At 41.6% G+C, this 13,303-nt stretch overlaps 1 protein-coding gene across 7 annotated transcripts in view; it reads left to right on the top strand.

The window, feature by feature from the left end:
- LOC107048244 (latrophilin Cirl) overlaps positions 1–13,303 on the top strand; it is a 140,366-nt gene that overhangs the window by 33,573 nt on the left and 93,490 nt on the right. For 6 of the 7 annotated variants that reach the window (XM_015271350.2, XM_015271367.2, XM_015271358.2 and 3 more), the window contains exon 1: positions 5,526–6,383. The gene's annotated coding sequence lies outside the window, so the exon portion shown is untranslated. Of the gene's footprint in view, positions 1–2,422; positions 2,519–5,525; positions 6,384–13,303 lie in introns of those variants that run through there. The other variant, XM_015271333.2, reaches the window with a different exon arrangement.

The following is a 13,303-nucleotide window of genomic DNA, read 5'->3' as shown; positions in this document are numbered from 1 at the left end:
GGGGGGGGGGGGGGTTAATACTATGTATGTATTCATGTAAATCTGCCGAACGGAAGTGGCTCGCGTAGTTCATTCAATTATGAAAGCTGCCACTGTTTTCCACGGCATGATGGAGCAAATTTGAGTTCATACGTTGGAATGGGATGATTGCAGGTTTTTCGTGTGAGGGAGAGGATTTTTTTTCTCAGGGGGCAAGTCGGGCATTGTGAATGAATGGAAAATTCATGGGTGGGAAAAATGGAAGGTTTCAATTTTCTCGATCTGAGAAATTTTTTTCGTGATGATGAATCAATTTGTGGGGGGATTGAAAAATTAATGAAAAATTAATAAAAATGTTTTAATTACGTGAAACACTATTCGTTTGATGTGAATAAAAATGCGAATAAAGATCAAATTTACATTTTAATAACAACTTTATTTTAAGCGATTTGTATAAACTCATTGATTTAATTTGAAAAAGTTGATTCAATTGGAATGAACCATTTCTGTAGGGCGATGACAAATGTTTTTCCTCTTTTATTCCGAACACGTCATCGCACTGTAAGCGTAAGTTCTACTGTAACAGAATTAATCTCATGAAAATTTCACAAAAAATAAGATTAATACTACGACAGTTTGTTTTTATTCCATTGAATATTGAATATTACCTGGCATTCTTCAAAATTCAGGACAACGAAGCGCAATTCTCCTTACTTTCTCATTGCGCCCAGAAAAATGGTTCATTTGAATTAAATAAACTTTATTTGAATCAAATAAATCATTTATTTGATTCGAATAAAGCATTTTTCTGCGTGTGCACTGCACGATAATATTTTATTCTGTTATTTTCCCCGATATCTTCGTGATAAAATTTATCATACATTTTTCTCCTTGTCAAAATGAAAGCTGATGTGAACTTTACCGAGAATAGTATACTCCGCCAGACTCGATAGTCAGATTCAAGCTGTGAATGGCACATGCCCAGTAGCATACACATCGACTCAGAGCACGTGCCCCTCCTGTAAATCCCCCCCTCCGAAAAACGATCCGACTCAACTTCCGAGATCGACCATCGCAAACTTTCAAACTCACCCCCGACCCACCTGACTTTCCGAACATCCGCAACGGCGAATGTTACGTCACATTATTGATAAGGAAACTGGCGCGGACAAGGGAAATTACCGAGCTCCAATGCATCCACTAATCCCCCTTTCACCACCGATGAAACAATATCGAAATTAATTCCACCTCAAACCTCCATAATAATCCTCGAAAACTTGCGAAACACGAGGCGAAATCACGCTGTAAAATGATGAAAAAAATACGATGGATGAGGTTAAAACAATCATTGCTTTAATACACATGCAAGTTATCGGCTGGAGTGTGATGGCGCGAGTCACGTAAAATTTCACACGTAAATTGCGGAAGTTCCCTCTCTCTCGGTTGGTAGGTTGAGTTTTCGATACAAACCATAAATGGCTGTCGAAAGGGTAGACACGATAAAATCCCCGTGCAGGATTGAGTGTATAACCCGCTCTCCTCTGCCATTCGCCGGTTGTGTCTCGTCGTTTCAGTGTTTTTCTCTTTCCCACTCACTGAATAATAAAATCCCCGAAAGCCTCCCCACGTATATATACACATTTTGGGCCCTGTTTCGCGTATACGCAATGCGTCCATGTAACTCAGGTATTTTCTTTTCGGCTCGCGTCGAAAAACAAACAGTTGAAACTGGGTTGTCCCTCATTAAGTTGGCACTACTCGACGGTCACTCTACTCCCTTTACCCCCTCGCCCCCCCCCCCTTCGGCCTCTTTCCCTTTATACCGAGTCCCTTCAGAGCCTCCTGTACTTTGATTCTCTTCTCTGGGATTGCCCCGAGGGTAAGAAGGGCTTTTCGTTCGTATTATATATCCCGTCGGTCTCTCGGGACCATTAAAACGATTCCCGCTGCCAATGCACCCGGGCTCCCCACCCCTCTCTCTCTCTCAACCTCTCGATCTCCCTCTCTTTAGTAACCGGCTTGGAGTAAGACGTCACATATGCGAAATGCATTCGATATACGTGTCACGCTCACAATGCGACGGAGCTGGTGCGATCCAAGGTTTTAAATGTCTTGCGACAATGCCACCAACCACCTGACAATGCACAGAACTGAGACAGAGAGAAAGGGTGGCGTTCAACACGAATATGCATTGGATGCTCTCGCAATCGACGTATCTCATCGCAGAAGTGTGTTAACGATCGTCATGTGCGTACTGAAAAAGAAATGGGTGAAAAACCAATAATAGGATCACGGGTATTAGTCGAGGGATTACGGAAATCCCTCGAATGCAAATCTGACTCACCTTCCCGCCGAACCCCGATCTATATGTGTAATTTCTTTTTTGCGTGCCAGATACAAATCGAGTTTTGTAACGTTTTTTTGTGTTTTTGTATCATTCCAGATAACCCAAACTGCTGAGTAACACTCAAAGCTGACTCTCGAAGACCACAAGGAGTCTGTGGTCGAGCCTGGGCGGAGGAGGTTTAGTAATCATAGTGTGAGTATTCGATAAATTACGGTTGTGATGGTTTCCATGAATTTGAATAATTAATGGGGAATTTTTGTTCACCAGTCATTGGCCGGAAGTGGAGGTATTTCAGTCCCTGGGGTCCGGTATGACCTCACACAACTAGAATTTTTATTTAATTCGAGTGATATCGTCGATTTTAGAATATTGAAGTCATTCATTGTGTTTTCTATTCCTTTGAGAATTCAAGGAAATTGAGTTTTTCGTATTCGGTGATCATTGATATTCCGATGACAACTTGAATTGAAACTCATTGGGAAAATTAAGCATAATATGGGGCTGAATTTTCTGTAGATAGAAAGTTCAGAACAATGCAACCAGAGGAATTTGTTTGAATTTAATAAATTTTACTTGAATTAAATGAATGGGTTTATTGAAATAGCTTGTAATAAAACTTTCGCACAGAATTAAACTTTTTTTATGAATGGTTTCATTCATATCAGATGAATAGTTTTAAAATATATCAATAAACGTTCCCTTGATACAAATAAAGACTTTATTGGAGAGGAATTTATTAAAATTATTCGTTTTATCGAGGATTTATTTGGAATGAATGAATTATTCATTTCATATTATTAAACCGTTTTTATTGAAATAAATGTATGATTTCACTAATTTCCAACAAAAATATTTTTGAAGAGAACAGATAAATTTCAAATAAATACTTTTGTTTCGATTAAAATGCATAATCTCTTTGGATCTCGTTGATTCAATTTTACCTATGCTCAATGATTTCGATGGAATATTCCAAAAAATTGTCCGATTTGTCAAAAGGCGACCTAAACCAATTGTGAAAAAGTGTATAGCCGTTTCGTGGAAACTGATAGATGACAAAAATTTCAAGACATTTCACTTGAAACTTCAGAGGTAATTTTTCAACTCTGCACGTTTTCCTCTTACTAAATAAGAACAGAGTAATAGAAAAGAAACGTAGGAGAAATAAGAACGGTTCAATCCAAGGGAGTTATATGGTAGAGCCAGAGCGAATTAAACGGGCAGAAAATCTTCGCTCTCATTCTCCCCACTGGTGAACCGGTGAATGGCACGATCTTAACACGAAGAACACGTTGGTTGAAGGGGGTAACTTTAAATTTACCCAGCACTCCAGTACATCGTACATTTTCACGAGTTATAAGATCGCGATCCAGTTTTGTTTATGCGATGCTCGAGATACCGGAGGGTGGCCCTTTTTTCACTGAGAAGGAGGGGGTAGTTTTTCCACCTGTATAACACGGACAAATGCAACGTGCGCGACACACACGTAAATTCAGTTGCACGATACACACTGCCCTCGACCAAATTTTTTTATTCCCCGAAACCGCAGACTCAAACCCCACTCATAACACGAGGTAGTGTATCCATAGCATATCCTCCACTGGATAAATAGAGAATAGAGAATAGCGTGCTGGGTTGACGGGAATTTTCAAAACTTTATCGCGTCATATTTCACACCCGTGTGAAATCCCTTCTGCAAGACTATAAAACGTGGCGCAATAAAAAAGCCTCAAAAATTCCCCAAGGCCCAGAGGAGAAAAAGCATCACGAGAAAATTTCGAAATTTTCACCGAGGTAATCTTGACTTTTCTCAAGCGATAAGGGACACGTGGCGAATGAGGGGGGGGGGGCTGCGCGCTATTTATTTAAAAATGAAAGAAAGAAAAAGGAGGAGAGGATGAAATAAAAAAGCACAAAACCGCTCGGACAATCCTCACCGAAAGCACTATACACATTATGACATTATATTGAATGACATTATATTATGTGACATTATATTGAATAAAAAATCCTCAAAATTCCCTCAAGACCCGTAGGAGAAAAATCATCACGGGAAAATGTCGAAATTTTCAGCCAGATAATCTTGACTTTTCTCAAGCGATAAGGGACACGTGGCGAATGGGGGGGGGGGGGCTGCGCGCTATTTATTTAAAAATGAAAGAAAGAAAAAGGAGGAGAGGATGAAATAAAAAAGCACAAAACCGCTCGGACAATCCTCACCGAAAGCACTATACACATAATGACATTATATTGAATGACATTATATTATGTGACATTATATTGAATAAAAAATCCTCAAAATTCCCTCAAGACCCGTAGGAGAAAAATCATCACGGGAAAATGTCGAAATTTTCAGCCAGATAATCTTGACTTTTCTCAAACGATAAGTGACACGGGGCGAACAGGGGGTGGGGGGAGGGGAAATGTCGCGCTATCTGTTTAAAAACGAAAGAAAGAAAAAGAGAGGAGAGGATGAAACAAAAAAGCACAAAACCCCTCTTACAATCCTAACCTAACGGTTACCTCTCTCGCGCCGGTTCTCTCTCTGAAGGAACCAGGCAAGAGATACCAAAGGCACGTTCGCCGGTCGTCGTCGAGGCTGAAAAAGAGACGATCGGGAAAAGGTTTGGATGGCTCTGAGGTATAGGCAAAGCGTTTGAGTGTGAGAGAGACGAAAGAGGCGAGGTAGAATCAAGGGAGAGGGATGTTAGGTGGAGATGGACTGTGAGGTGAAAGAGGATGCCAGCTTGGGTAGACGGTAGGAGTATGGAAGAGAACCGAAAGTACAGGAGGAAAGCGCGCAGGAGCTTCGGGTATTCGTATAGTTGGGTTACATTAGCGCGGGTGGGAGAAGGAAAGACTGGGGACGGAGAGCGCTCACAATCGGGCTTTGTGGAGTGGCAAGAAGAGCGACGAAGAGGAGCTGTGTGCACGGGGATGGTCGGGTGGCCGATGCTGAAGGGAAGAGGGGCTGCAGAGAGGTAGAAAAGCGTGTGATGGAGAGAGATAGGGGGATTGGTGAGCGTCGAAGTGCGAGAGGAAGAGAGAGGACGAGGGGACGACCGGGTCGAGCGGCAACGCCGGATTACCTTCCAGCCTGATGGGGGGAACCATCCGTACGTAGCCGAGTGGTGGTGGCCTTGTGGTGGGGATGACGACGCTCTCTTGCCCCGATGGCAGTTAGTTTCGCCGCTGACGTCGTCGGGAGCGGATCGAGCTCAATCGTCTTGTAATACGCGAGATTTTTATTGTCAAGAGATTGAAATTTATAAAACGTACGATACGCGTGTAGAGGTGTATTTAATTTGGAATTCCATATTTTTGTTTATTTTTACCAAAGTTTTGATTGATTAGTAACTGTCTACCGACAACATCGATGATACTTGTTGCGGTATTACTCTTGGAGAACTAGGAAATTAACGATTGACCAGAGGATAATTTTTTGTTGAAACCGAGTGTGTTATGCAGAAGTGATCACAGAGTGTGTCCAGTGCCCTAACCACGCTGTGGAGCGTACAAAGTTTATTTATTTTATATATTTGTTTTGGTTCTTGGTTTTATGGTTTATCTGCGATTAAGTACGTACGAGGATTATAATGTGTTTGGAGCAGTGAATGTTGTTGATACTTATAACCAACAGACGTGAATTGGTGACGGCATTTAAGTTGAAGTGAAAGAGCAAAGTGCCTGCGGCAGGCATCAAGGGCCACCGAGAGGGAATATATATAATTTTTTGCCCTCTCTCTGTACGCTTGCCACTGCAGGAAGCCCTCCACCAACATACGAATACTCTTTTTTTGCTAAAATCCCGACACTGTCTGGATTGGAGCTGTGGTCCACTGACTGTCCGCTTGCCGTTGAATTTTCAATTGCCATTGAATCATAAATTTTTTTTTCCTGGTGAATCAACCCTCTCACTTCGCCCAACATTCCCGACCACTTGGGCTGAATATTTATCTCTGCAAAAAGTGCGTGAAGATTTGATATTAAACGTGTGACAGTGTTGCTTGGTTTGTTGTACGATATGTGCGAAATTTTTGCCGCCGGATTCACTCAGCCCGTGAGTACCGTATTTTTAACATTATTAGACTAGACATTGTGCTCCAAAATTATTTTCATGGAAAAAATCATTCTTTTTGCGATAAAATCACTTCCTCGTGAGAAGATCACAACCTCTACAACCTTGCCTATTGTTATTCCCTCGTCTTTCCCGCCTGCTCCGAAATGAAAGATAAGAAATAACAAAAATTCGTCCACGTGTGACTGCACTGCTGATTCTCAAATAATACCAAAGTGCTCTCAAATAAAAAAGTCCTTGGCCCGATGATCTCACAATCGACACCGATGCTAGTATTCACTCGCAAGTTGTGAAGTTTGCTCCGAAATACACACTTCCGACCACACAGTTATTTGCTCACTGTTACGTACAACAGTGAATGGTAAATACGTCTGGGGCCTTTTATGTTAATTTTTCCACACGGGTGTTCAATATAATGTATTCCGGTGCCCATGTAAATAACAGTGTAGTTTTAATGGACAATAAAAGTATTCCACCGTGTTAGCGAAAAGAAATATATATAATATGAGAGAGTCTGGTTCCGACGCTCAAAGCATTCGGGCAGTTCTGACGCTCCTCCGGTGTATTCCACACACGGGTTTTACTCGAATAAAAAGGGCCCACCACTCGGCCCTCGGATCTCATCCTATACGTCCAACTTTTTTTTCACAACTATCTCCTTCTCTCATTCTCCTTTTCGTCCATTTAACCCGAGAGAGCGAACACCAGGTGTCTACCGTGATACTTGAGAGATGAGTTGACGCCTGAGTTTCATGTCCAATTCTCCATATTTTTTTTTCTCTCTTCGCCCTCAATTATTTTATTTTCACCGACTGGCGGAGGGGTGGGAATTACCGGAATAGAGAAGAATTATAGAATTGTCTTGTGGACCTTTTCACAATTGAAGGGAATTGTCACTGACGCCCACTGCCAGGGGGTCAAGTTGAATAAAAACAGTTCCGGCAGGTCCATTCAGTCAATCACGATGATAACAACTGTCTACTTGTGCACGTGTGTACGTGCATTTTATATCAGTGGTACAGCGTTACAGTTTCAATGGTGAAGCGTCTCCCATTTCCCCCCCAGCGTGTGTCTACGGTATTATCCATGCAAAATTATATCCATCCGGAGCAGACGTATATGTACGTTTGGAGCAAACGTTCACGTTAGCGGGAGGGGGAGGGGAAATATACGCGGCGTTGAACGAAGAGTGATGAAGTGCACCTAGTTTCCGCATTCCCATCGTCAATCGATCGATTCGACAGACACTTGATACGAGTACATCGTGTCTGCATCGCACGAGCCAACGAGGTTTGTCTCTCCATTGACAGTTGGTATTTTTTTTATTCATTGGGTGTACCACTGAGAAATAGCAAGAAGTAGAGGAACAACTCCTCTGAATTCCGATTATTCCTGTGCGATGTAAAAAAAGGAAGAGAGAGGGGGAAAAAACGGAGTAAACAAAACATGTGTACAAATGGTTTAGCGCGTGTTCGTATGTCACACTCAATATCGCATGACGCTTCGTATTTTGTTCCCAGTGATACTGGTTAGTTTTGTATAGAGATACAAAACTAACCAGCGAATTTTTTCGGTTGACAGAGGTGGAAAATAGAATGGAGAATAAAATTGCGGGGGAAAAAAATCGATGACTAATCACAATTGACAGCTGACACGCACAGTAGTGAGGCATCCAAATCGAGAGTATAATATCGGGATTAACTCGAATCACTCTGTTATTGTAATCTTTCTTTGTACTATGGTTCAATCAACAACAGGGGGGGGGGGGGGGTAAATACTCTCTTTATTTTCACAGTAAAATTGTTTTGTTTGGAATACCGTGAGGAATTTTGTCGAACTTCGGTCATCGCGTCATCTGAATTTTCGATGTTGTGAGTTTCAATCCAATTTCAAATGAAAACGTTCACAAAATTTCTCATTCATTTTGAAAATTCAAGAAAATTGGGTTTTTTTATGTTAATTAATCATTGCTTTTTTAATGAAAGCGTGAATTTTTAAATTCATCCTAAAAATTGAACATCACATGCAATTCAATTTTCAATAAATTGAGAATTCAGAAGAGTTGTTGCCGAAATTTTCAAAAATTTCCATGTTTTTCAATGCCGCATGGACCTGAAAATCTAGAATTACTTGAATATTCAAGAAATTAACTGATTCGTCAATGACGAAATATACAGAAATTTATGTAACTTTGTCGTCAAAAATTCCAAGCTCTTCCACTTGAAATTTCAAGAGTAATTTTCCAACAATATTCCCGCTGTTAAAAATTTTTGACTTTTATGGGATTTTCAGGGAACCTAGAAATTTTCTAATTTTCCCCGCTACATTGAAGTTAATGTCTCTCTCCTGAGAACTACTAATCAACTGTCCATGAAATTCCAATTGTTTCCAACCGTGTATATCGATACCTGCAACCGGTGATCCTTCAAAACCCGCGGTGTTTCTCCTCTCTCTCTCACTTCTCTCACTTGTCGATAAACTCTGCGTACGTAATGGTAGAAAAATTACTGCGATTAAGGCCAAGAAAGCATCCAGGCAGTCCCGCGCGTCCGCCATTTTCTCACAACACCTGCGAATTACCGCGTAATTGCCGCGCCTTCCATCTTCTGGCTATCCGTTCATGGGAACTCGAGCCATTTCATTGTCTAACGCCGCTCGAGAGAAAGAGAGAGAATTAGGGGATAGAGGGACGGTGGGGAGGGGTAAACCTCGTGCACCAGGACTTGGAGGAGTAGGCAGAACCTGTGGAGGTTGGGATTCAATGCCGGTACAAAACTCTTTGCCACATTTTCAAAGGCACGAGGAGTTTTGTATATAATGCTGAAAGTACACCGCGGAATATATACTCGACGTTGGCGGCGTGTCGAGGCAAGAGCGTGCAATAATAATACCCGCGTCGAATCGAAAATTTGAGTGGTGTGTTCTACGTTTACAGCGGAATGCTCTCATTTCTGCTATTTATTTTATTTTTTCATTTCATTTTCCCCTCTCCATCGCTCACCAACTTTTTCCACCACCTTAATTCTCTCCCCTCCCCCATTTTTGCCTGACCATAAGCCGTAAAAACGTTTAAATGCCACATCCCCATGGGGTTCTTCCTTTTTCTTTGGGTAAAGAGTGCAATAAAAAATATTGAAATTCTGGGATCATTTATTGCTCCTCATAACCCATAAATCGGCGTGACAACACTGAGAGGAGAATGCCTCAATTCAAGGTCACCCATTGGTCAAGGACACGGTTTATATTTCATGACGATAATCCTGTCTTCTCCCCCCTTCTTCATACACTATTCACCATTGATTAAAATCCGCATAAGCTGTCTGATCGAAGCGGCCCTCGTAATTACGTGTATATGATCGTACACGTATGTATCGAGTTGTCCGGGTTGCAAGAGATCACCGCATTTTATATGTGCAAAACCAGCACTTGGGGTGTCTTCGGGGCATTTACAGACGCTAAAGCAACACCGTAAAGCAAATAACTACACGTGTCCAATTAGAAACGCAAGGCTACCAACGCGGGGGATTTTACATCAAGTAAAATGCGAAATAGCATCGATGACAAATGCGGTACACCGGGAATATCGAATGTGTGTGCGATGAGACGTTATGACAATCGCCCAAGGGCGCCGAAAAAAAAGCCATAAAAGTGGACGTATATTGCGTTGAAATGACTTTTGGAATATCGGGTATTTGTGCAGCTGAGTGGAATGCAATGGGAAATGATTTCTCGTCGGGAGATTATTGCTCGCAGAATTAAGGAACTGGAGGCTGATAGGAAGGCAAATAGACGAGTTGGTTGGCAGGATGAGGAGCATGGGAGGGGAAAGGAATGAGGATGAGGATGAAATTGACGCGTCGTAATGACGCTTAGCCGAATTTTGCTTCGCCTAGTGTAATTTGCGCGTAATTATCACGGGTAGTATAATATTCCTCGTCGTAATGAACCATTTATATGATTAATAGAGGCTGGCTCCAGAGGAGAATGAAGAGAATCGGGTGTACATGTGTGTTTGCGTGTGTGTGTGTGTGTGAGAGAGAGAGAGAGAGAAGTGGAGCCACACGGTCCAGTGTTGGTGTCTGTAGAGCGGCAAATATACACGCTGAATGTGAAAAGAGAGGGAGCTTGACCAACGCTCGATATATACGGTTCATATCCACTCTCCGCGTTCTCGTATGCTTCGAGGTATGCTATTATCATAATTGCTGCCAATAACGGCCCATGATTGGTGCACTTGACGCTTTTCGGTGTCTGTCTTATCCTTTTTTTTTCGGAAGTCAATCGACACCGAGAGAATCCCCGAATTTTCAGGTGTTTTTTTTTCTCACTGTTGCAGTTTTGGCTCGAGACACGATTTTTTTTTTTCGTGCACTTTTTTTTTCTCCTCATTTTTCGCTAGTTGTGAGTCGATATGTGGAGTGGAGAGTGAGTGCCTGGAGTTGGCTAGTCGTGTGCTGCAGTTTTAAAAAAAGACCCCAGGACAATTAAGTGAACTCTGGAGAGTTTTCAAGTCTATTCTCTCCTCCGTAATTCGTACGTCTTTGCCAGTTTTACTTCGTTGTCGCTTACCCTTGTAGTTGACGCATACTCTCTCTCTCCTCCACTTCCGGTTACCTCGCTCTCTGGCCACTTGTATCTCACACCCACCCTGAAGTCAGTGCTCTTTTCCCTCTTTGCTTCCCAATTCCTCCCTGAGCCCTTGGGGCGGTATATATGTAGGTTGGATGTACACAGAAATACTTGGAAAAGTTGGGCTGCAGCATACGGTGGACCTAACGCCGAGATAAATAAGGAGAAACATCGAAAAGTCCTGTTTTTACCCTCCAGATACCTACCAAACACACTCGTACTCCGTAACCCAGTATGTGCAGTGCACCCCCTGCTCTCTTCTATTCCTGTTCTACCTCGAGGACTTTATTTCTTTATGTTTTTCTTCAATTTTATTTTTTTTATTTTCTTTTTTCGTTTGTTTCGTCGTACTTTTTGCTTCGTGTTTTTTCGTCCCCGTATTTTTGTAACACCCGCTTGACTCGGCGATCAGGCGGAAAATTTCTTGTCGTTTGTACAGTGGCAAAAAATAGGGACACGTTGAATAGTAATAAATTGTGAAAATGTGGATTTCAATTCCTCATTCCGTGAAAATTCGGAACCATCGGACAAAATCAGGGACAAATTGAGAATTCATATTATTTTATTTCTAAATATTCATTGTCCATTGAAAATTCAAGCAAGTTGGGAAATTTCGTTCTCAGTCCCAATGAAAACTCATGAATTTCCTTGAATTCTACCTAAAATTTGAAATTTCGTAAGGATTTTTCTTCTGATTTGGTTTCAATGTCACTCTCATGAGAAATACTACCATATTTTCTCTGAAATTTCGAAAAATTTCTAACAGCGCGGCAGGAGACCAATTGTGTTCCAATTCGAGCACCGAATTTTCCAGATTTTTTCCAATTTCCCCAGAATGATTGATCTGACATTCACCTTTTCATTGATTTTCTAACAATTCGATAAGAAAATTGACGGAATTCTTGACATTTCAATGACGAGACTCCCTGAAATTTTTGTGTAAATGTAACTTGATAAAAATTTCCGTAATTTGAAAAACTTTTCTCTCGCTCTACCCGCGGAATCGTAATAATTTGCTGAAATTAAGAATTCAACTCAAATTGATGCTGCAGACAGACGACATTTTGTGATTTCCCGCGAATGTCACAATTTCAATCAATCCAATGAATTTCTCGAGGCTGATTGAAACTTCGGCCGTAGAGCATGAAAATCCGAAGCTACATGACATTCAACTCCTAAGAGGATTTTAAATGGAATTTTCGTAGCCCAGTGCTCAGCGAGTGCTCAGCGCCTTTCTCTCGTGACAGACGGGTAAATAGGAATAAAATTAGCGTCTCACCAATGGACACCAAGAGGAAGAAAAAAAAAGGGGGTAACTCGACCCCCGGGTTCATTAAGAACCATTCCCCCCTTTTCTCTCATTCTCATTCTTTTCTTGCACAAGTTGCATATATATTGGAGTCCCGGCTATACCAGTGAGTATCCCCGCTCCTCTCTTGCGTTCCATCTGGGATACCACCGCCAACGACTTCACCGGCGGCAGTGCAATGAAATGATCCGATTGCACATCGTCCTACAGCGGTGGAACGACCGTGACTCCTAGGGTCCCGGTTAATTAACGCTACTCGCCCCCAGTCCTCTTTAAAAAAATATATTCTCCCAACAGAGAGTATAGCAATGCTCCCATATTCAAAGCCAAACACCGTGGGTCACTGCTTTCATTTCAACATCCCCGAGTCTCTCTCCAATCCTCAACTCTTTTCTTCCAACAGAAATAATAGAAAAAAAATATTATAAAAAAAAATATATGCGGGAATTGTCTGGCATAGACAGAGGCTTTTGTACTCTACGTCAAACATATGCGTTGATTCGACAAAACCCAGAGATGAAATCCTAGGCTTACCATGGTGTCTGTTGGTGAAAAAAGCGCCTCGTGAATGAGTTTCGATACAACAGACTGATGTAAATATATATATATATATATATATGCATATACGTTTGTATGGAATGGGAATGACGTTTATCCTGATGTTTCGTCAAGCATAAAAACGTGAATTCCTGTGAATTTTCAGGGGGTAGAAACGGGCAAATTTACCACTATCTCACTTCCAGAGCGTAGCCTTCAACTCCCAACACTAGCATACATAAAACAAAATGCCAACAAACAGTGTCCGCGCATGAGAATTTTTCCTCTTTTTTTTCATCACAATTTTCCCCATTTTCTCCCGCCCCTCTCTCATTTCATCATCCCTCTGCATTATGACGATTATTTTTATTTCTGTCTGGAAAGCTATTTCGTTAATATGAAAATCCAGCGTTGAAAACACATCATC

The sequence above is a fragment of the Diachasma alloeum genome, unplaced genomic scaffold (assembly GCF_001412515.2).
Source record: "Diachasma alloeum isolate Michigan unplaced genomic scaffold, Dall2.0 Dall_scaffold_00176, whole genome shotgun sequence".
Classification (NCBI taxonomy): domain Eukaryota; kingdom Metazoa; phylum Arthropoda; class Insecta; order Hymenoptera; family Braconidae; genus Diachasma; species Diachasma alloeum.
Note: the sequence above shows the minus strand (reverse complement) of the source record. Positions and strands in the feature narration are given on the sequence as shown.